Source organism: Rhea americana, unplaced genomic scaffold (genome assembly GCF_003343005.1).
Source record: "Rhea americana isolate MKP2758 unplaced genomic scaffold, rheAme1 scaffold_26, whole genome shotgun sequence".
Taxonomy (NCBI): Eukaryota; Metazoa; Chordata; class Aves; order Rheiformes; family Rheidae; genus Rhea; species Rhea americana.
This window is the reverse complement of record NW_028186379.1, coordinates 5,606,454-5,614,890: the sequence shown is the minus strand read 5'-3', so window position 1 is coordinate 5,614,890 and position 8,437 is coordinate 5,606,454. Positions and strand designations below refer to the sequence as shown.

At 40.5% G+C, this 8,437-nt stretch overlaps 1 protein-coding gene across 2 annotated transcripts in view; it reads left to right on the top strand.

The window, feature by feature from the left end:
* The first annotated feature begins 579 nt into the window (after positions 1-579).
* The window catches only part of SNX10 (sorting nexin 10), a 40,639-nt gene continuing 32,781 nt past the window's right edge, over positions 580-8,437 (top strand). The window contains exons 1-2 of one of the 2 annotated variants that reach the window (XM_085307562.1): positions 580-609; positions 2,684-2,728. The gene's annotated coding sequence lies outside the window, so the exon portion shown is untranslated. The remainder of the gene's footprint in view (positions 610-2,683; positions 2,729-8,437) is intronic. The other variant, XM_085307563.1, reaches the window with a different exon arrangement.

Below are 8,437 nucleotides of genomic sequence, written 5' to 3'. Positions count from 1 at the left end.
GTGAATACCATAATTATTGATATTTTGATATCCTCAGGAAATAAAACTTTCAAAAGAGATTTATTTCTCCTCATTTTAATTAAAAGCTTAAATAGGTTTATCAATCTTAATTTTTTTTTGCCTTAACATATATATATATATATTTTATATATATATATATATATATATTATTTTTTTGAGAAAAGCCTTTGTTTCTACCTCTGTGTTTCCAGAATACACACTGAGAACACAAGACTCGGTGAATCCGTGTCTGCGTCTTCCACACTTTCTCAGTTTGCCTCAGCAGAAGGACACCATAACCTCAGTCAGACTACTCGTGAAACGTTTAAGCGACAGAACAACCCCGCTCGCTCTCCCCGCAGCCCGGCGGCCGCCGCCATGAGGCGCCAAGGCGGAACCCCCCTCCACACGCACACTCCCCATCTTCCCCGCCGCCCTCCGCGGCGCCTCAGGTGATGGCGGCGGGCGGGGAGCGGGCGGGCGGAGGGCGGCCCCGCCCGCGGCCGGTCACGTGGGCGCCGCCTGCAGGCCTATGGGCGGCGGCGGCGGCGCGGCGGGGGCAGTGCGCGCCGCGGCGGCGGGCGCTGCGGAGGGAGCGCGGCGGTGGCGGTGAGTGTGGCCTGGCCGCGAGCGGGCGGCAGGGCAGGTGTGGGGGGGTGCGGCGCGCGCGCGTGCAGCCGTTACCCGCAGCCGTTACCCCGCGCGCGCGGCAGCCATCTCGCGGCCGGGGGGAGGATGCGCTGCTGCTGCTGCTGCCGCCGCCGCGCCTGGGCGCTGAGGGCSGGGGGGCGTCGGCGGCAGGTGCCGCGGGGAGGCGGCCGCGGTGGCGGCAGGGCGGGGAGGAGACGAGCTGCGCGGTTAGGCAGAGGCGCTCGGTCGGCCTTGCTCTTGCTAGCCTGAATGTCGGCGTTGAGGAGTCTCTGCGTTTGGAGTCTCCGCGTTTGGAATAAAGCTCTTGCCGTGCTCGTCTTGAATATAGGTGGTATTTCCCGTAGCAAAGCGGGTGGGAACAGCTGCCTTGAGTGTGCCTGTTTGCTCTCAGGTGCAACTCTCACCTGCTGCAAGTCTCCAGGTAGCAATCAATACACTCAAGCCACTTTACCGGGATAGCCATATGCTACACGGTGGAGTCCTTACAGCATGGCTGCTGGTACACCAGTGAGGCAGCAGGTTTTGCTGTTCTTGTAACACCATCGCATGGGGTTATCCTGGTTTGGTGAATGTGTTTGCATCTGCAAGTACCAGYATAACTGAGAGTTGTCTATCCTCACTGCTCTGAGTGGCTGGTGTGTTGACAGAGGTCCTTAAAATATTCACTAGTTTAGGGGGTGTCCTGAAAAAAGTCATCCCAGATCACCAGTCTTGTAGAACTGGCCTTAACAGGGCTCGATTCCTCAGTGTATTTTAACTACACTTTAACTATTTTGATAGGATAAATATTTGTTTCCCAGGTAACTGATATTAAAACACAGGGGGGGGTTTTAAGATTAATAATTAATCTTAATAGYGATTAATATCGGGTAGTAAGGAACTATTGTTTAAATAGTTAATAACCTTGTTTTGGACCAGTGCTTTTTATTTTCCTAAAGCAAGTCCCTTATCTTTGACAGCTATGATCTTTATACTGATGTGCAAAAAGCTCATGTATAGTATGTATATGTAATACATACTGTACRTGTGTATAAAACATATGTATTTATATGTGAATTTGTAGAATATGTATTGTATAATGTGTGCGTATAGAAACTCCATCATRTCTAGTGTATCTTTTTGTTAGTGAGGAGTCTATCTTGTTGCTTTTCTTTCTAATTCTGGATTTGTGTGTTAGCTAAATAAAACAAACTGAACTTTGAATATATCTGGAGAAAGCTTACAAAAACAGAGATTATTTTTAAAACTAACCAAATTGTAAAACAAAGGAAACTTTTTAACGATAACGATTGAATTCCTGGATTGTGCCCTGTGTCAGATATTCARAATAGGTACAGAAACTCATGGATAGCTGCTGCTTTTCTTCTCTTAATTGCCCAGGGTTCTTTAATATCCTCCACCCATTGAAATCACTTAGTAAAGAGAGACAGCCATAATTGGATCAGTGCAGTAGTCTGTGTGTTCTCGTAATTCCTTAAACTATGTGGCAATCTCAGGTAAGTATTACCTAATTCTTCTAGCAGTGGTGAAAAAAGTAAGTGTAGAGTACAGAGTAAAACCAGTGAGGATTAAGGATGTAGGCTGTTCAGATGCATTTGGAATTTCCACATGAAACATTATTTGTCTAAAGAGCTTGTACCACATCCTCCAAGGTTTTAAAGTTAGTATTATATTTTTTGACTTGCTCAATAATTGCACAGAGAAAACAGAAGCTTGAGTTTTCATTTCCAAGTCTTTCTCAGCTGAAATGATTGAGCTCAAGTGAAGAGAATGTTACCTCTGTACCTGTTTAGTTAGGTGAAACCAAAACTAAAAGGTAAGGGAAGGCTTTCCTGAGCAACAGAAAGTGCAAATACCTTCCATTAGAAAAATGGAAATGCCAACATTTCCTGTGTGGTAAAAGATGAAAATAATGTTTATACCTGCTTCAATCTGTGATATTATGGTATACTTACAATACATGACTTCAACTTGAGAAGTGAAGTTTATCATGTATACTTTATGTTGACTCTAAGAAGTATTTCTCTAATAGGTTTCAAAGTGAAGAACGCTCATTGGTGCACCATAGTTGTACTCAGTAAGTACTTTTAAGGGTTTATAATAAATGCGAGCTTTATTACAGGTTATAATGATTTTAAGCTTCACTTGCAAAGTAAAAAAATAAGTCAAAGCACTTCAGACGTCTAAAAAATTGTTTTTTTTACTAAAGTACTAGCAACATAATCTCTCCAGTGTCATACTGTAAATACAAAACAATAGCACCTAGAAGCCYCATTCAGTTACTTGTGCCCTGCAATATAAGCTGCACAAACAGAGGCAGTTGTCCCCAAAACATTTATGAAATAAACAGGAAATAGAGACTATTAATGAACACAGAAAGATTTGTTTAATAAAGTGCCTCCAAATGTTCATATGAGTGGAAATTCTGTTATAGATTATGTTGGTGTCGTATTTTATATTTCACTTATCTGTATTTAAGTTGTGTGTTTATGTTCTGAAAACACCATTTTTCTATAGCTTTTGCTGTAATTTGATTGTTGTTAGCTGTTACCTGCTGAGCTACTGGTATTAGAGACTAATCCTTCTATACTAAGCAGTTGCCAGCTTGCAGATATTATTTCATAAGTTTAGTTGTTTTTTGATGATCTACTGCAATAATTTTTATATGTGAGTAAGCTAGAATTTTTCTAAAGATACATTTATGCTACAATCAGTCAGGAATAGCTCAGTAGGAAACTGTAGTAATATCACCTTGCTTTGTTACTATGTTTCACTAAATACTGCCTGTATCCTATCTCAACTGACCTTCAATTTTCTGATTCTTCCTTCTTACTTGCCTTGTAGGCAGAGCTGGTTAAACATTGCCTTTACTCTTCAAGGCCTCTCTCTTTGATCTTTTAAATACTTAGAAGTTGTTTCTGACTTTGTTTTTCTACATGAACTAATCAAGAACAGCTATTCTCAAGGTGGCCCCTTTGAACAGCTCTGCTGTATCTACTTAAGCTACTTCTGTGATCGCTGCATTCCCACAGCGCTGTATTGTTCTTAGTGTAAGAGCAGTGTTTGGGCCAGACATCATGATGCAGTGCTGTGTTACAGGCTCCAAGTATTCTAGGTTTTTCCTTCCTAAGCACAATAAGATATAGAGCAAAACCCACTGGGAATTTTGATCAGACTGAGTAATTATCAGGCATAGAGGAAGATGGAGAATTAAATCGAACTATCACTCAGTAAGCATTTTATGATGTGACTCTTGGTGAACTGTCACCATCTAGCAGGGACCAATGATATGATGTAAGGCAACAGCACTGAATAGAKGAGGAGCAGCAGCAGAATGTAATAAGGGCAAAGGCTATGTTCCTAGAAATGTTTACAGAGCTCATACTGATGCTGCTTTACATAAATTTCTTACAAAATAGCTCTTACCACCCGGAGAAGAGAGTGACATTGTTATTTTGAGGCTGTTAGTAATTGTTCCTGCTGTTACCAGTTCCCAGTCAAGCAGCCCTGCAGCACCTCTCCTTGACGTTTCCCACCTTTCTGTGGCTGCTTTCCCTGCTGCTGTAAAGCAGCATTCCTTTTTGCTTGGRAGGTTGCACCTGCTGATGTCGAATAAATCTGCTTTAATCGGATGTTCCCACTCTCTTGTCTACTCTGCTATTCCACTCTTTCTGTATATGAAAAGATCTCTGTCAAGAATGTTGATGCAGAAGTTAGGCACATCTGACTAAGAGCTGAATCTGTCTTGCAGCTCCGTTTTAGTGAACTTCTGCTTAATCCTTTTCCTAATTACTATTATTTCAGACAGTACAACTTTCTCTGTTTTTATCATACAACTTTAATTTTTCCATATGGAAGAAGAAAACACTTCTCTGACAGGTTGCTTTAAAAAAAATAATCCCAAAGTAAAAAGGTTGTGAGCACTTGCTCAGCAGCGTGGAATGTTAGAGCCATTTCTGGCTTCCTGGATGTAGGTAGGATAAAACAGGTGGCAAATCCAATGCATCATGTCTCTGCAATGCATCACATGGACCTTATTTCCAAGCATGTGATATGTAATATGTGTATGCTCTTGGTTTTCTAAACAGTGAAATATGAGGGATCTGATTAACTTAGGATGTTAGGATTTTTTTTTCTCCTTTTAAAAGGAGAGAAAAAATAAAAACACTTGTCCTAAGAAAATAACTTGGCAGCTTGTTTTGTTTTTTTAGTATTAAAAATACTAAGAGGAAAACACTGCTCTGTCTCCTTCAGGAATTTCCTGACTTCTTGGGGAATAACTCCTTGAATAGAAAACAAAATCACACTATATTTACTTTTTAATTATTATGTTTTTAATTAATAATCTCTGCATGCAGAAATGTGATGCATGGTGTTTGGCTCTGGATTTGTGTATTTATAGCATTCCTGGCTAAATGCAGTATTTAAAATTTTAATAGATGTTTGATAAACATTCTTTTTCAACTTAAGATTTTTTTTGTATGCCTTTTGAAACACTTGTTTTGCATGTGTACAGAAACTGAAGAATACAGAAACCAAAAAATAAGCTTGTCATTTTACTTTGATASCGGCTGTGTGAGTAGTCATTACTCTCTGAGAGAAGTTTGTCATCACAATTTCCTCTTTAGCAGAAGCTCTAGCTTATTCATACACTTAATCAACAGTTATTTGGAAATCAAGTGCTTGTGGGAGGGAAAGAATGAGAAGAGAAACTGCAAAGGGATCTCCGAACCTAAAACCCTTGAAACAGTCCAAGCACAGMGAATGACCTTGTTGGTGGGAGACACTGGAGATGGAGCAGGGTCTCTGGAGCTGTCTGTATGTTACATGCAGCACCGAAGTGCTGCCTGTGCAGCATCARTCAGTTTGGGTATGGGTCAGTTGCCTAGGTGTAGGTGACTTACCATTTGAGAGGGCTATCCAAGGGCATCCAATACATCCACGTGAGGCTGGCATCATGACATATCACCTTACTGTGGTGCAGCAGCTGAAGTATAGGTAGACTACTTYATGAGCATCCACAAAGATACTGAACATTAATGTTTAGGTAGCCAAATCCTACTTGTCCAGGTTTCTCTAGGACAGGGGATCACTCAGAGATGTAACACAACATAATCTGAAAAGAGTGATCCTAGATGGTCCTGCAYTTCCTGCTGTGTTCCTCCAGTGATCCTCTTTTGGCTTAGAGGACTTCAAAATAATACATCTCCTCTTGAGGTCTAATTAGTGGTAAGTCTTTACAGAATTCTTAAAATCCCTCAGCATTTCTGGGCCCCAGTTCTTTTCCTTTCTGACTTTTGCAGTCATACATATTCTCYGCAGAGTATAGGCCACTGATTTCTTTAGCCCACATTCTGTTTGCCAGCCTCTAATGGCTCTGTACTCGCTTCCTTAGTACTTAAGAGGCTAGTCACCTGCTTAAGAGGCAGTCACCTAAACATATACCCTACATTTTGGCTTGTTTTATTCTAATCTGCTGAAAGCCTATCCTTGAAGAGTTTTTCTGTCTCTGGATTAATGTTGTGCAGCTGTTTCTCAGTGTTTATATCTCACTGGCATGTCAGCATAAATTATTTCAAAACATCTTCCAGCGATTTACAGGTATCATCAATAGAACTGAACCTGGCAAAAGCCTTTAGGACTCAGTGCAACCATGTGGATTTTGTCCAAAAGGAAGGACTTGATCAATTTGAAAGAAGTTTCTCTTTACTATGGCATCTAGTGGTATGTGTGACTGACACTATGGATTGCTTCATCAGATGCGTACCACTGACTTTCATTTGTGTAAAAGCAAACAAAACAACAATGATTTTTGTCGTGAATCTTCTTTTCAGTAACTCTACATAAAAAGAGAATGCAATTTACTTTGTGCTGTCCTTTTGTGCCAGATGGCACAAAGAAATTCTTGTTTCCTAGCATTAATAGATTTGGGGTTTAAGAAAATTGTCTTCCTCTCCCTTTCTTCTCTACTGGAGTTGTTTKGGAACTTGCACTCACTTGTATATGGTCTATCCTTGAAAACAGAAGGGATGTTTTATAACAAAGCATCCATTTTATTGCAATATGGGCAGTGAGTAATACTGTGACCTGTGTGTGTATTTGTGTGTGCAGCCAACACATTCTTCAAGTGCTGCATCCTGCACCTCCTTTCCCTCAGGGCCTTAACTGTTAGCCTACTTTGCTGCATTTGTGCAATAGCAATTGATAGTTTTTAACTACATGCCTTCTAATAATCTTGCTATTTCAATTGTGTAATGGAAATATGTGGTTTTGGTTTAACCATAACTTTGGTACCTGTTTTAATGAGATCTTTGGCTGTGTCCTAGAGGGGAAGACTTTGTTTTCCCAAGAGTGATGTGTCTCTTCCCAGAAGAGATGAAATTCTGCTAATGAGGCATTAGAAGGTAAGGTTACAAGTTGAATGTYGGGGAGTGTATTTCTTAGCCATTTCCCTTCTCCCTGTAAACAAAGTCATGGGTCTAGTGCACTGCAGAGCATTTTGATAAYACCAGTGCCTTTGACACACTGGGCATTCACATATAAAAATAGTTGCAATAGTGCATAGCATCGTTGTGATCATACTTGCTTTGAGAACAGCTGAATGTAATGGCCTYCTCCGTCACAATACGGAGGAGCACAACCCAAAATACTCCTGCTCTTCCATGTTGTTAGCAGACATGTAAAATTATGAGACCAAAGTAACRACTGTCACAAGAGCAGTCTGCTCACAAAGAATTTATGGCTATGATGCATTTGTTATGTTTTTCTGCTTATTGTGAAAATYGGTTACTGTATAATTATTTAAAGCTGAATCAACAGGGTTGTTGAGGATGCAGGAAGGTGARCTAGTCATTCAAGATAAGATAGAAGACCCTAGTTCACCTCCCCCTTCTCCAGACAAATAAGGGTGGAGGCTGCTATAAAGGTGGTGGCAAAGCAGTCGGGTCACTGACTTAAACAGTTCCTCCACTTTGCAGAATATTGGAGTGGAAACTGGTTTTAGGGATCAAGATCCAAGAATCGGAGACAATTTATAGCTGAAATGCAAGTCTCTTTGGGGRGCTGTTTTGAGAGCTGTTTGACACACACAGATGCTTCTGCAGAAGCAAATCCTTCCTAGGTTTCTSCTTATCTGTAAGGAAACTTTCTGACCACCATTTCACCTGTGATCATAGGCAGATTTGGAAGGAAGATTGGGTGGGCCTGCTGGCCAAGAAAGGGATATATACACTTAGTGTGTAATCCAAGATTAAATCTTAAAATAGAGATGCAAAATTATGTCCTCACTAGTTTTTTTCCTCAGTCAGCTTTTCACAGCTAAATCACAGGGATTTAATGTGAACCCTGGTAAATAGGAGGTTAATAGTTCTGATCAGCTTTCAAAGAAAGAATATCTCAACTTTCTCAGTAAAACTACCCCTGAATACCTGCACAAAGACTTGTAAATAATGTGAAATAACTGTAAAGAGTATTTGGAATACTATGGACTGTTTTTAAGAAAACATAAAGGCAGTCCTTACACTTTGAACTGACTGAATGACTTCCTTTTTGCCATTGCATATTTGAATACAGTATTTGAAAAATAACACTAATCCTGTACTATAGCATATGGATATAAACAGATGATTTTGTTTCAAAAATGATTTTTCTGATGTTTTCTGAGTTCTTCAGAGCTAGAGAAGTCCTTATCTTGGATAATCTTTTTTTTTTTTTCCTCTTTCCAGGTTAAATAATGTACTTGCTGAGTCACCTTGGTGACAGGTTTGGGGATATACAGCCTCCAAGA